Source organism: Ursus americanus, chromosome 1, assembly GCF_024610735.1.
Source record: "Ursus americanus isolate L20-20 chromosome 1, mUrsAme1.1.p, whole genome shotgun sequence".
NCBI lineage: Eukaryota > Metazoa > Chordata > Mammalia > Carnivora > Ursidae > Ursus > Ursus americanus.
Window position 1 is genome coordinate 13,605,539 of NC_142127.1, and position 15,019 is coordinate 13,620,557.

The 15,019-nt window shown below is 34.8% G+C and overlaps 1 protein-coding gene across 4 annotated transcripts in view; it reads right to left on the bottom strand.

The window, feature by feature from the left end:
- Positions 1-15,019, bottom strand: part of DPP10 (dipeptidyl peptidase like 10) — a 648,232-nt gene that overhangs the window by 463,110 nt on the left and 170,103 nt on the right. The window lies entirely within an intron of this gene.

The window sequence follows — 15,019 nt, forward strand, 5'->3', positions numbered from 1 at the left end:
AAAGATTTCATTGATTGATTGATTGATTGATTGATTTAGAGAGACCATAAGTGGGTGGAGGGGTAGAAGAAGAGAGAGAATTTCAAGCAGACTCCAACCGGCTCTCATGACCCTGAGATGAAATCAAGAGTTGGATGCTTAACTAACTAAGCCACCCAGGTGCTCCTCCCCTTCTTTCTCTTTTAAACAAATGAGCAAACATATGGAAATCATTAGGTAAAATATTCAGTTTACTTAAAGTTAGTCATTCTCATTATTATGATTAAAACACTAAAATGTATAAGTCAATATGAAGCAGCTTTAAATTTTTCAATTTCAGAACCACAAAGAAATGGTTTTTCTTTTTTTGTTTTTCTTTTGGAATATCCTTGTCTTTCACTGTTGTTTCCTTATGCCAAAATGTTTCAAAATGTATGTTCTCAGGGGCGCCTGGTGGCTTAGTCGTTAAGCGTCCACCTTCGGCTCAGGGTGCGATCCCAGCGTTCTGGGATCCAGCCCCGCATTAGGCTCCTCTGCTGAGAGCCTGCTTCTTCCTCTCCCACTCCCCCTGCTTGTGTTCCCTCTCTCACTGGCTGCGTCTCTCTCTGTCAAATAAATAAATAAAATCTTTAAAAAAAAACCCATAAAAACAAAATGTATGTTCTCAGATTTACTGTACCAGAAACGCAGTATTGAGTTTCTTCTTCTAATTAATGGAAAGAAAAAAAAAAAAAAGGTGAAATGTAAAATTCACTCAAAAGTCTCTTTTTTGGAAGAAGGACATCTGACTATGTTGAATCCATAAGGTCAACAATATGAATCACACAAATAATGAATTATTATTCTTTTCAATGAAGGAAACTTCAAGCAGCTTGTCACTTAGTATTGTTGTGAATATCAATTCAGTCATTCAAGCAGAAGCACAAAAAGAATTAGTGCATCACATAACATCTGTTTTATAGTCTCAGAAAACTACCTTTGTTCTTTCTGGCATGTCAGAAATTTACTTTTGTATCTCTTTCTTTTGCCTTTTCTTACTCTAATATCTTGTGGCAAAGCTACGTTTATTGAACAAAGAGGCCAGTCAATTCCTCATCAATTCTACCCACTAGAATGACTTTTGATTCAGATTAGCTCGATATTTTATAGTCTACTAATATATACCCTTCTAATACAATTTATTCCCTAAATTAGATTATCTTCCACTGAACATTTGTTCCTTCTTGAGTATATTTCTAGCACGTGGCTTTCATATCAAAAGCCATATTATAATTATAAAAAGGCATATTAAAAATCAGCTATGTGAAAAGTTACCAAGCTATGACCAAAGCTGTGAATTTAATCAAACAGGAAGCTGGCAAATAAGGTATTCTATATTTATTTATGTGTCTCCTTCTTCCTCTTCCCCACCCTGTCCCCTTTCCACAATACATGGGGAGGATTTTTAGGAATTTTACATTGATTATGAAATAATGAAATGTGGATAACAAGAAGTTTGCCTCCTATGATGCTTTCATCTTCTCTAAGGTTCCCAACACATAGTTATGGACCTTATTCTTCCATTCTCTATTCTCAAAAAAAACAAGCAACAATGCTGAAATAGCAGTCATCAGAGCTAGGAGGTCATATGGTAATTCTAGTTCAACCCTTAACTAGCATCTATGTCCATGACACTATCACTAGGCTATTTAAATAGCAGTTTCCTCTTTGCAGAGAGAAAAGTTTGGACCAAATTACACCACTGCCAGCTATATTCTAGAAACTTTTATCAGCTCTCTCAGGAAAAGACTGGAGGGGGAAGGACAGGGGTTATGTGGTCAGAACTCCACAATCAGAACAGCTCTGCTTTAGCATATTTTTGACCTCTTCATACAGAATTTTATTGGAAATACCATGCATGCGCGCAGGCACGCGCGCGTACACACACACACACACACACACACACACAATGGCCTATGCAGTAGCTTGCATCTCTAAGGTCCCCTAGTTTCTGTTATATTTTATACAACTCCCCCTTGTTTTCAGCAGACTCAAAGTGTTCATCAAAGAAAGAATGTACTTTCAGGTTCTGAAGGACTTATTAAATTCTACCTCAAACTTGTCATCTCTTGAATAAATAAATCAAGAGCTTTAGGATTTACTCATAGGTTTAATTAGTCAAATTAGTCAATTATTCAAAATGCTAATCATTCTCAAACCTCTTTTTGAGAACTTTTTCAAATTAACATCTCCTGAATTTGAGTAGAAAAGCTAAATGTGAGAAATATACTTGCACAAAGGCTTTTCACATTGAGAGGAAATTATGCAATGATGCAGACACACACACTCTGGAATAATGTCTTTTTTTCTTATTTTTTTTTTTTAACCTTAAAGTGCTATGGTTCTACTTTGAGCCCTTGAGCTCTTCTATACCCATGTTCTTCCCTCAGGTACACTGCTTGTTTCAATTACATTACCATTAGCAAATTTTTATTTCTTATCTTTATTACCCTATAGCCCAAGTTTGCATAGTTTGTGAACAACTTACGAAAAAGGGTCCTACACTCAAAAGTATATTCACAGTAATAGTACAGCATTATCTTCCTTTTATGCTTGGGTGGAAATTTTCACCCTTGGCACAAAACCAGTGGTGGATGAAATTCTGAACACTTCATTGTGAGCCAACACTCTTACTTCCACATGCACACAAAAAAACCCACAATTTCACTTAAGAATTTTCTTGATACAGTTATAAACTCTGATAATTGTATTAAATATCAATACTTAAATCTTTTTAATATCTGCGTGGTAAATCTGAAGTACACAAAAACAAAATCAAAACCACTTCCATGGTATGCCAACATGATAGTTGTCTCAAGGAAAAACACCCTGGCAGCTGGTTGAGTTATGAACTGAACTAACCACTTTTTTTCATGTAACACCATATTTAGAAGCAGGAATGAATAATGAACAATGACTTCAGATTTAAGTTTAGGTTTTGTTCAGTATCTGAAAGTAGAGTGTTCCTATGAAACATTTTGTAAGCTGAAATGCATAAAACAAAAGTATCCCCTGCCTTCTGAAAGTTCATGTTATATCATATCCGTTTTTATGAAAGTCTTACATCAGTACTTATTTTGGTTAACCAAAAGAAATCCAAAGAGGATCTTCAGTTTTATTAATTTAAAAAAAAAAAGCCTTATTATACTCATAGATCTTTCACAAAAACAAAGTAGCCTAATGCAATTTTCAGAAAACAAAGGGTAACTGTGTTGGCAAATGCTTTCCTTCAAAATGAATGAAATGAGCCTCTCATGTAAAACACACACGTGCATACACACACACACACACACACACACACACACACACGTGGCTATCTGTTACAAATTACAAAATTCAAGCTCTTAAGCAAAACACGTACATTTTGGAAAACTGGTGACTTCTACCTTGAATCTGACTGCTTTCCAAAACTTTTTTTTTTTTTTTAAGAGTTTAAGTAATCTCTACATCTAACTTGGGGCTTGAACTCATAACCCTGAGATTAAGAGTTGCACGTGCTACTGAATGAACCAGCCAGGCACTCCCCAAAATTTTTCTAGTGAGACTTTTAAGTGGTATCATCAGTGATGTTAACTATGCTTTTGTTTTGTTTTGTTGTTATGTTGTACAATAAACCCCACCAACAATTGGAAAATTGGCATAGTGCAATAAACTAATATTTTGCAAATGGCGGAGGCACAATGCTACAGAATCATGCATAGGTAAGAGATCTTTCTAAAGTAAAAGGTGGACCAGTGGGTTTTAATATACCAAAGTGCTGATAATTTATTGACATATTTTCAGTTTCCACATGGCAACTAACCTTTGAGAATCAATCACTTGTCAAGTTTTCAAGAAAGATCAAGGAAGGACCACTGTAATTACATGAAATAAGCTATCAAAACACATCTTCTATTTCTAACTACATATAATTATGAGACCATGATTCCTTCATATATGTCAACCAAAAAACCTACTGCAAAAGAGTTAGCACAGGAACACATATGAGAATCCTGATGTCTTCTATTTATCCAAACATAAACAGACTTGCAAAAAATATAAAATAATGCTGTTCTCACTATTTTTTCCTTCTGAAAAATATACCTATTTTATTACATGTTATATATATATTTACACGTATAGTTTTATTTTTGCCATTTTAAGTGATTAAGAAACATTTTAGAAAAAGTCTCAAAAATTATATTTTAACATCTAATCCAGTAAATGTTGACAGATATAACTGAAATGCCCAAAAAGTATTTTTTGGGTCCTCAATAATTTGTTAAAATATCCTACACTAAGAAATGAATGAAGAAATAAGTCTCCAAAAGTATTTGGAAACTTTCATAGCTTACTTTCAAGATGTATACTACATTTAGACTGAACATTAATAACAAAATACAGGACTTGAACACCATTAATTAGGAGATACTGTGTGTGTGTGTGTGTGCGCGCGCGCGTGTGTAAACACATATACACACACAGATATATACACACATATATACGTGTGTGTGTGTTATATATAAAACACTCCACAGAAACACAGCACTTTTCAAGTACATGGAATATTCTCTAAGATACATCATGTTAGTCCACTGGATAAGTCTCAATAAATTGAAAAATAATGAAATCATTCAAAGTATCTTCTCTCGATGCAGTGGAATGAAGGTTGAAATCAATAACAGAAAGAAAACTGAAAAACTCATCTATATAAGAAAATTAAATAACACACTATTAAGAAGAAAAGTTTCAAGGAAGAAATCACAGGGGGAATCAGGAAATAATTTGGAACAAATGCCAATGAGAATGCAACATACCAAAACTTATGAGGTACAGTGAAAACATTACTCAAAAGGATGTTGATAGCTATAAACATCTCCATTAAAAAAGAAAGAAATGAAATCAGTAATTTAGCTTTACACATAAAGAAGAAAAAAAAGAGCAAAACGATGGAGAGAATCAACAAAATCAAAAGTTGTTTCTTTAAAAAGATGAGCAAAATTGACAAACCTTTGTCTAAGATTTAAAAAAAAAGAACATGCAAGTAATAAATCAGATATGAAACTGGGAGCAATACTACAAATTTTACAGAGATGAAAAGAATTGTGAGACAATAAAATGAACAACTGTTTGCCAACAAATTAGATAACCTAGATAAAATGAGCATATTTCTAGAAACACACAAACTACCAGACTGACTTCATAGGAAACAGAAACTCTACAGATTTATAACAAGAAAATAAAAAAGAAAAAGAAATGAATCAATAATGGAAAACATTGCAATAAAGAAATATCCAGGATTAGATGGCTTCGTTTGTGAATTCTACAAGATTTTTAAAAAATTAACACCAATGCTTCTCAAAATCTACCAAAAACCAGAAAAAGAGGGAATACTTATTGATTCGTTCTATAAAGTAAGAATTATCCTGATCCAAATCTAGACAACACAAGAAAAAACAATTTATCATTATTCCTTATAAATATAGATGCAAAAATCCTCAATGCAATACTGGCAGAGAATGGCAGGATTTTTTAAAATTAACATGTCAAATTTGTCAGCATATCAAAAGGATTATGCATCATTAAAGAGAGGGATTTACCCTAGGAATGTAAGGGTAGCTCCACAAAAGAAGATCAGCTAATGTAACAACACATCAATAGGGGGAAAAAAAGGAGAAACACATAATCATCACAATGATAAAATGCATTTGACAAAATCCAAAACTCTTTGCTTACAAAAATGTTTTTAAAAAAATCAGGAATAGAAGGAAACTTTCTCAACCTCCTCAAAAGGTCATTTACGAAAAACCCAAAGTTAAGACAATAGTCAACAATGAAAGACTGAAAGCTGTATCCCTATGATCAGAAATGAGAAAAGGATGTTCATTTTCACCACTGCTATTCAACACTGTACTAGAATCTAGCCAGAATAATCAGGCAAGATAAATAAAAGGAAGTGAATTTAGAAAGGAAGAAATAAAACTACATTCATGAAAAGACCAAAGAATCCTTAATAACCTACTAAAGCTAATAAGTGAATTCAACATCGTTAAAGGGTACACAATCAACATTCTACAATTAGTTGTATTTGTATTCACCAGCATTGAGCAATCCAAAAAAAAAAAAAAAAACGGATATTAAAAATCAATCCTACTTACTGTAACATACAAAAGAATAAAATACTTAGGAATAAATTTCACCAAAGAGTTAAAAACTTGTACATTTAAAACTATGAAGTATTACTGAAAGAGATCAAAGACAAATAAATGGAAGGACAATTTGTGTTTGTCACTTGGAAGACTAATATTTCTAAGATGGCGATATTACCCAAAGTAATCCACATATTCAACACAATTACTATCAAAACCACAACTGCCTATTTTTGCAAAAATGGAAAAGCCAATCTTTGAATTCATATGGAATTGCAGGGGACTCTGAAAAGCAAAACAATTTTTAAAAAGTTGGACCGTTCATACTTTCTCATTTCAAAACTTACTACAAAGCTACAGTAACCAAAACAGTGTTATGCTGGCACAAGGACAGATACATAGAGTACTATATTAAAATTGCACATCCTTACATAAATCCATATTATCTGTGATCAGTGGTAATCAACAAGGGTGAGAAAGCATACAATGGGGATAGAATAGTCTCTTCAACAAAGGTACTTAAGAGAAATTTATGTTATGTGAAAACTGAAGTTGGATTCCCTACCTCATACCATATACGAAAATTACTTCAAAATCAAGCAATGATCTAAAGAGAGAAGCTAAAACCATAACTCTCTTTAACAAAACATACTGGTAAATCCTTACGATTTGGTTTTAGCAATGGGTTCATAGATATGATACTAAAAGCATGAGTAACAACAACAAAATAAACCGGACTCCATAAAAATTAAGAACTTTGCACATCAAAGGAAACTCAAATAAGTGAAGACAACCTACAGAATAGCAGAAAATATGTGAAAATCATATATCTGGCAAGAGATTATATCCAGAATATAGAACTTGTACAACAACAATGAAACCAAAAATCCAACTAAAGCATTAGCAAAGGACTTAAATAGATATTTCTTCAAAGAAGATATACAAATGGCGAATAAGCACACGAGAAGATGCTCAACATCATTAATCATTATGGAAATGCAAATTAAAGCCAAATGAGATACAACTTTACATCTCTTAGATGACTATCATTAAAAAAAAAAGAAAAAAAAAGTAACAAGTGTTGGTGAGGATGTGGAGAAACTAGAACACATGTGTACTGCTATTGGGAATGTAAGATGGTTCCAACGCTGTGCAAAATAGTTTGGCAGTTCCTCAAACAGTTAAGCAGGGAATTACCATATGATCCTGTAATTCTCTTCCTAGTTATATACCCCTAAACATGGAAAAATAGGACTCAAAAAACACATGTACACACATGTTGATAGTGGCACTATTCCCAATAGCCAAAATGCAAAAACAACCCAAATTTCTATCAGTGGATACAAGGATAAACAAATTGTCCATATATACAATGGAATATTACTCAGCCATCAGAAAGAATGATTACTCAACATTTACATCAACATGGATGGGACTGGAGGAGATTATGCTAAGCGAAATAAGTCAAGCAGAGAAAGTCAATTATCATATGGTTTCACTTATTCGTCGAACATAAAGAATAGCAGGGAGGACATTAGGAGAAGGAAGGGAAAAATGAAGGGGGGGAATCAGTGGGGGAGATGAACCATGAGAGACTATGTACTCTAGGAAACCGAGGATTTCAGAGAGGAGGGCGGTGGGGGGTGGGTTAGCCCAGTGATGGGTAGTAAGGAGGGCACGTATTGCATGGAGCACTGGGTGTTATACACAAACAATGAACCATGGAACACTACATCAAAAACTAAGGATGCACTGTATGGTGACTAACATAATAAAAAATAAAATAAAGTAAAAACAAAAAACAAAAAAAAACCCACCCCCTTCCATAAACACAAGGGGGCAAATAAATGTCAAAAGCTTTTTTTTTCTTCCTTCAGGAGGACAGGCAGTTGAATGCAACTCCCCCTTTTAAGGAAACTTTGCTTCTCAAGGATCAGGCTGACTTGTTCCTCCCATTTTTAGAGGCCAGGCTATCATATTCCTAAAATTTATGTTTCAAAGAAAAAATATGACAAAATATTTAAAGCTCTAAAGTGACATATAAATAATTTTTGCACAATGTGGTTTAGAAAAGAAAGTGTGGCCTTATATTTTATCATGGGTATTTGAGGTTCCAAAAAAAAAAAACAAAACAAAACAAAACAAAACAAAAAAAAACGTAATAGTTGAAGTAAAAATTCATAAAATATTTACATGCATAATTTTCGACTTCCCACTTCTGCCACTCCTTTGCCATTTTCCCCTTATGTATCCCAGTTTATTCCTTCTCTGTTATACACCCATTTAAAGAAGATACAGAATCAACCCATTTATTAAAAGATCAGGGTGAGAATGAACCAAAGCACATATATATATTTTTTTCTGACATGTTTCTTGCCTATACTTTCCATGGGTGCAATAATATATCTTATCCTATATTTCAAACGTTAAGACACATGCTAGAGCCAAAAAGCCCTGGGAGAGTGATCCAGCTTTTCCATGTTCTGGTTCTGTGACAGACAATTTACTTTAACTTGTAAGACTCAATGGAATAATGTAGAATATGCAAAAAGTAATAGTATCTATTTCACATTAGTGGTGTAAGAATAAATAAAATAGTGCATACAAAGCACTTAGCATAGTACCTGGCTTGAAACAAGCAGCTAATAAATGTTGCTTATTAAAACAGATTCTCTTCTGACATAAAATTCAACACATCATAATGTAAGCTAAATCCATTATTTATCCAACTAGACGATACAAAAAATAAGAAATCAAATTTGACTTAAATGTAAAAGTAACTGTAAACCAAAGACAAAAAAATATAACTGCTCTTACTTTATTAATATCAGAGACAATTATTTTTCATTCAACATGAGAGATAAATCTATTAGGAAAGCAACAATAACCCACGTTATCCAGGGGGAAACTGTTAGAATCTGTCATTGTTTTCTCTTTGGCAGCCTGATTATGCCTGGGTAATACTATATTCAAATGGGTTCATCTGTGCTGTTCTTGGAAAAACAAGCAGAGACAATTTAGCTTATGCCTATCAATAAACATATCTTCTTTTTTTTAATTCAACAAAATAAAATAAACAATTTGCATCTTGGTTGATGCTGATGTTTACAAGTGAGTAATGCAAATCTTAAAATCTGTAAAACATTATTTCCCTCTCATAAAAGCATTATGGGATGGTTTAATTGTTGCTTTGACATTTTAAAACACAGGTCAGATGCTTAAATGACACCTTTGAAATTGCAGCTGCCAAGAGATTGCTTGCAACATAATATAACATGACATTTTAACTAACTATAACCAGGAGCGATTGTTTCGGTAGAACATAATAGTAATGAGAATAAATTCATTTTGAGTTTTTGTATAACAATAACTAATCAGCTGTCACCATTCCAATAAAATACTTAATTTTATCAAATGCTTTCTAGAAAATTCTTTTTTTCATAAATAGGAACAGATTAATCTTTTGTAAGCCTCCTTTCAAAGGGTCAGATTGTTTTTCATTAAAAAACCTGGTGTGTAAGAAAAACAGGAAGAAAGAATTCTTTTCCTCAAAGTCTTATTTTCAAGCCCCTATTTGGCTAGGGCATGAACTCAAGTCAGTCTGATATGAAGGTCAACGTAATCACTCACTCTGCAATACTTTCTCCACAAACTAGGCACCTAAATCATCCAAATTCTTCTGACCTTAGCTGTATTACCTAGAAAGCTGCACTTTCTTTAAGTTGGTATACTATGAGGAATAAATGACAGGATTATACACTCTCTTTGAAAAATATAAGTTGGCATTCCTTCAAAGACAGATACACATCCTTAAGTTTTCGCTTCTAGTTTTTGTTTTATTTCTCTGGATAAGGCTGCCTACATTTCTCCGGTACCTTCAGCTTCCTCAGTTCTAAATCATGGCTCTAGTGAATGATTTGAGTATAACTTCATGGATCAAAACCCTTACCTGACATAAAGATTTACCTAACCATTAATACCACAGCGGCAATCTCAACATGTGTAAATTCTTTCCCAACATGGCATCTGAAATTAGTCTAAAATTCTTAATATTAGAGATACTTCTAGAAGTGAAAATAAAGGCATGCATATAGTGGAACAAGAGGATCCCTATTAAATTCTTGTTTGACTGGGATCAAGCAGAGTCCTGATGACTTATACATGAATGCTGATGACTTACATATGAATGCTGCTTTTCTTTTATGCTCTGACAGACCTGCAAAGACCAGCTCAGGATGCTTACCTCAAGAGGGTACTAAAGGAAGAGGAAATTGTCTAAGGAGCTAGAGCTAATGATTAAGACACAATTTCAGTGCCTTACAATTTTATCTTTAGTCAGCCATAGTAGTACATTAATCCAATGACCCTGTTTTGACACGGACTGATTAGAGACCCCAATCAAAAGGCAGCAGGCCACTGTTGCTGAAAATCAGGGTAGTACGCACAGTGCACACCGGTGGCTATCTCGATACAGCAACCAAATTGAAAGCTTAAAGAATATTCTCCACTAAATACATTCTAACTCATAAAATATGTCTCTCCTCTCAAAACAGGCCAAAATGCATAACTGCATTCTGCATGAAATGTTTCTCGACCATGATCATTCTCATTCTATATCTTCCATGTAAATATGAGACTGCACAGGGCATGCATGGCTATGTAAGACCAATCCCCATAACTTAGGCATGGATGTACATTCATCTATTTGTAGAGTATAAGTACTGATCTTCAAGTTACATATTCTGAAAATAAACGTGGGTGCTCTTTTCTCTTTAAAGTGATTCAGTACAAACAAAAAAAAAATACGTAGGCTTGATCAATGCATCTAAATAAGTCTGCCCTTTAATAAAAAAAAATGAAGTGAATAATTTGTTCCTTTCAAAAATAGTTACTTATTAAAGAAATACTTGAATGGTTAACCCACTCTTCAAAAATAATTAGGACTTCTCTTCACCAGGCAGGGAAGTTGCTGACAATCTTGGAAATTAAGACACCTGTGTCAAATTACTTCTGTAATAAAATTTGCAATCAAACCAAAATTACAATGAACATGTGTTTCTCTGGTTATAGGCTTCATTCCCTAGCACTTACCTCCAAAATGTGATGCTATTTTGAGCAAAAGAGTTTCTAAATCATTTCTTAGACTAGATAACTTTTTATATGCTTTCCTCTCCCTCCCCCCCCCCGAAAAAAAAACCATTAAATATATTTTCAAAGTACAAGAGACTTAGTGTGAGAGCTCACCAGGTTTAATCTGTTGCTACATTTGTTACCAAACAAGCCACAATTATTGCTGTTGCTGTGAGTGTTGCTATTATATTAGGTCATAGATATTTCAGCTGTAAGAAACTTCAAAAGATCACTTCATAGTCTGCTAAACCAAAGATGCTCTTCTTCAACCAAACATTTGATGTCAGATGAGGCAAGTGATCTGCCCAATGTTATTATATAGCTATAAAAAGCATATGGAGGGCACCTGGGTAGCTCAGCTGGCTAAGCATCTAATATTTGGTTTGGTTTTGGCTCAGGTCATGATCTCGGGGTCATGAGATGGAGCCCCACATAGAACTTCACAGTCAGCGGAAGTCTGCTTGTCCCTCTTCCTCTGCTCCCCCCCCTACTTGTGTGTGCTCTTTTTCTCTCTCTCAAATAAATACATAAACAAACAAATAAAATCTTTTTTTTAAAAGTGTATGGATTTTTGACCCCCACCCTTATTGAAAGGATTGTTCTAGAGTCAGCCCTTAGTCCTCAAGGTCTAGTATTTTGCTGAATAATTTCTGGATCACAAGTTTCTCCTCATGACACGGATTCCCCTTCCTCATTAATACAATCCATCTCCCTGAGGAGTTTTACCTACAAAGCTGGGCTTAGTGGCTCCTGGTGGACAAATGGATCAAAAGAAGGAGGTACTGGATATTATCTTTCTAGTTGGAGGTTTTCCTTTGTGGGTCTATTCTAGCACAGCTGAGGGGGTCTTAGACGTGAGAGGCAGAAGAGGAATACATGGTGTAATCAGAGCACTGAAGTCTGACCACAGACATGCCCAGGCACACACACCTGCTAATTCAAAAGTCTACACTAATGGTCTCGATGCACATTCTAGATTAAGCAATCTCAGGTTTTTCCATGTCTCATGAGGAAGGCGAGACTACACAACATCTAAGAGCGCTTCCATACTTATGACTCAAGTCTTAGGCTATAAACAGTCTCCCAGCCTTATATTTCACTATGCTGTTCAGTTCGAACTCACCATGAAGGCCCTGTAACTAGGCTGGGATTTGCTTGTTCATAACTCAAATTCCTAACCAGCCTCATTACACCTACCTACTTCTTCAAGTTCTATAATTTCCCAAGTCTTTGGTGGCTTTGAGTTTACAAAGTGTGCATAATGCAGTTTAATTGTTCCCTATAACAATACTTTTTCCACTCTAGCATACTGACTTTTATTTTTGAAATGGCGGACAAGGTTAAATAATTGGCCAATTTCACAAAACCAAATGTCATAATATTCTTGACAAAAATAACAGTAAAAACCATAGACCTTTGAACATGTGGTATGTTGAATGCACTTAATAAACTATAAATCTAAAAATGATTGCACTTTCGTTCATATGACTAATCTCACATGAAATTAAGTCTTTGGGTGGAGGATGTGTGGTGGTTGTGTGTTTGTAGCATTAGGGAAAAGAGATTCGAGGTGATGTATATGAAACAGGAGAGAGCAAGGCCAACTACCCATAGCACCTGGAATGTAGTAAGAACTCCATAATTATTTATTGATGAATGAATAAATGAATGAACAAACAGTCCACTGAAAGGCTGACTCCAGATTAAATATTTAGTCCCTTTCCATCTGCCATAATTTAAAATTGAAATCACAGAAGATCTATATTCTGGAGAGACTTTATGTATTTTCTTAGAAATCTCCCTCATGTAACACAGTGTTGGGCATTGTGCCTGGTGGTCCATAAGTACAGAAGAATAGCGAGAATAAGACGGATAGCAAGAGCAGTGTTAAACACTAAGCACTTGAATTATTTCATGTCATCTGTCCCTCACGGTAACACTATGAAGTTGGCACTACATGTTGCACCCATAAGACAGATGAGTGAAATGGCGGACAAGGTTAAATAATTGGCCAATTTCACAAAACCGGGAAATTACAGAACCAGAACTCGAACCAAGGTGTGTCTTGCCCAAAGTCCTTGCTTTAAAAAATGACTAAGTGCATGAGAAATAGATTCCAACCACACCTGTTTTTATACTGAACAACACAAAAACGGCTCGGTAGAGGAAATTTTAATTTAGTCAGTGGCCAACTCTAGAAGGTCTTGCTTATACCAAATACTCAATGGACCCCAAAGCATCACAATGGCCTCAGAGAGTAACAAGAAATTCTGAGAAAATGAATCAGTGGGAAAAGCTACTATAATCAGATGGAAGAAAGATTAAGAGAAACAAATAGGCATCAGGGCACTAATTTCTCCATCTGGTTCATAGTCCCCAGTAGAAGGCAGTATACCCAAGTCATTCATTTTTTGTTAATTACATTAAAATTCTTTAAGCGGAACACTATGTTGAACATAAGCTTATCTTCCTTTACCATTCAGCAACAACTTAGAGCCATCACATTGTTCAATTACACTGTATTGCAGATGGACATATGAGGCAGTTAAGACAGGGTTCCTGAAGAGAATGCTGGATAAGTCAGCTCTTATCAGGGAAATTCTCTCTCTCTCTTTCTTCCCTTTCTTCCTTCCCTCCCTTCCTTCCATCTTCCTTCCTCCCTTTTTCCCTTCCTTCTTCCTTCCTCCCTCCCTTCCTCTCTCTTCCTCTCCCCTTTCCTCCCTCCTGATGTCTTTAATCTCTTTTTCAATCTCTTCATATGTTAAATCATAATTACAAACTATTTTTGACAATTTGTACATTTCAAAGCCAATATTTTACAAAGATGGCATATTTCACAAAGTACCACATTGGAGCAATTGATACTGTCATTTGTATAATTAGTCACCGTAATTAGTTGACTAAATAACTCTGAAAGAGAGCTATTATTGTTAATCCTACTTTATACATGAGGAAATAAATTCAACATGTTTAAGGGCTTGTAAATAACAAAAGTGGGGCAAGAACTGAAGTGTAAATACGTATTATTCAACAACAGGCTGTAACTTCATTACATCAGTTGATTTGGGGACTAGCTCAATCCTATCCCAGGAATGACTATTTTTTATAATCCTGGGCAATCTATGAGTGTTCAGTCTTTGAGGAAACTAGGTGGGTGGGCGTAGCAGGATGTCAAATGCACTTGCTCCTGGAAGACATTTTGGGGAGTTTTAAAAGTCAGCAGCCTTTCTCTGTCTTCCAATATTAGCACATACTAAAGAGCAGTGAAACTTCTGGGTACTGAAATAATCCCCAAAGAAGAATCAAGCCTACTGCTAATTTATATATTAGTGTTAAACTCTTTAATGTAAAGGACACAATTGGAAGATCATTGCAAGGGCAATTTGGCGATGTTCTTTAGACAAGGGGAAATTGGGAATATAAAAGCTATAAAGAAAGAAAGGAGCAGAAGAAAGAAGCATTTAGAGGCTTACCTCATTCTCTTTTGATCAAACTCTCACTGTCTCTCAAATCCTCCCTCACCACCCTTATTACAGTTGAGCTATCACCTCCATATGGGGACTTCCAGGTTCCACTCCCTCATCTTCAACGTACAATGAGAGTCAAATGTCCCCTGCATTTATTAGCTGACAAACATAATAAGTCTCTAAGTAGCAATGGAGACTAAAGATCTCCTTGGCATTCTCAATGTATATATTTTACATTTCAGCTTCCCAAAAATATCTTTCATGATATCTGAACCA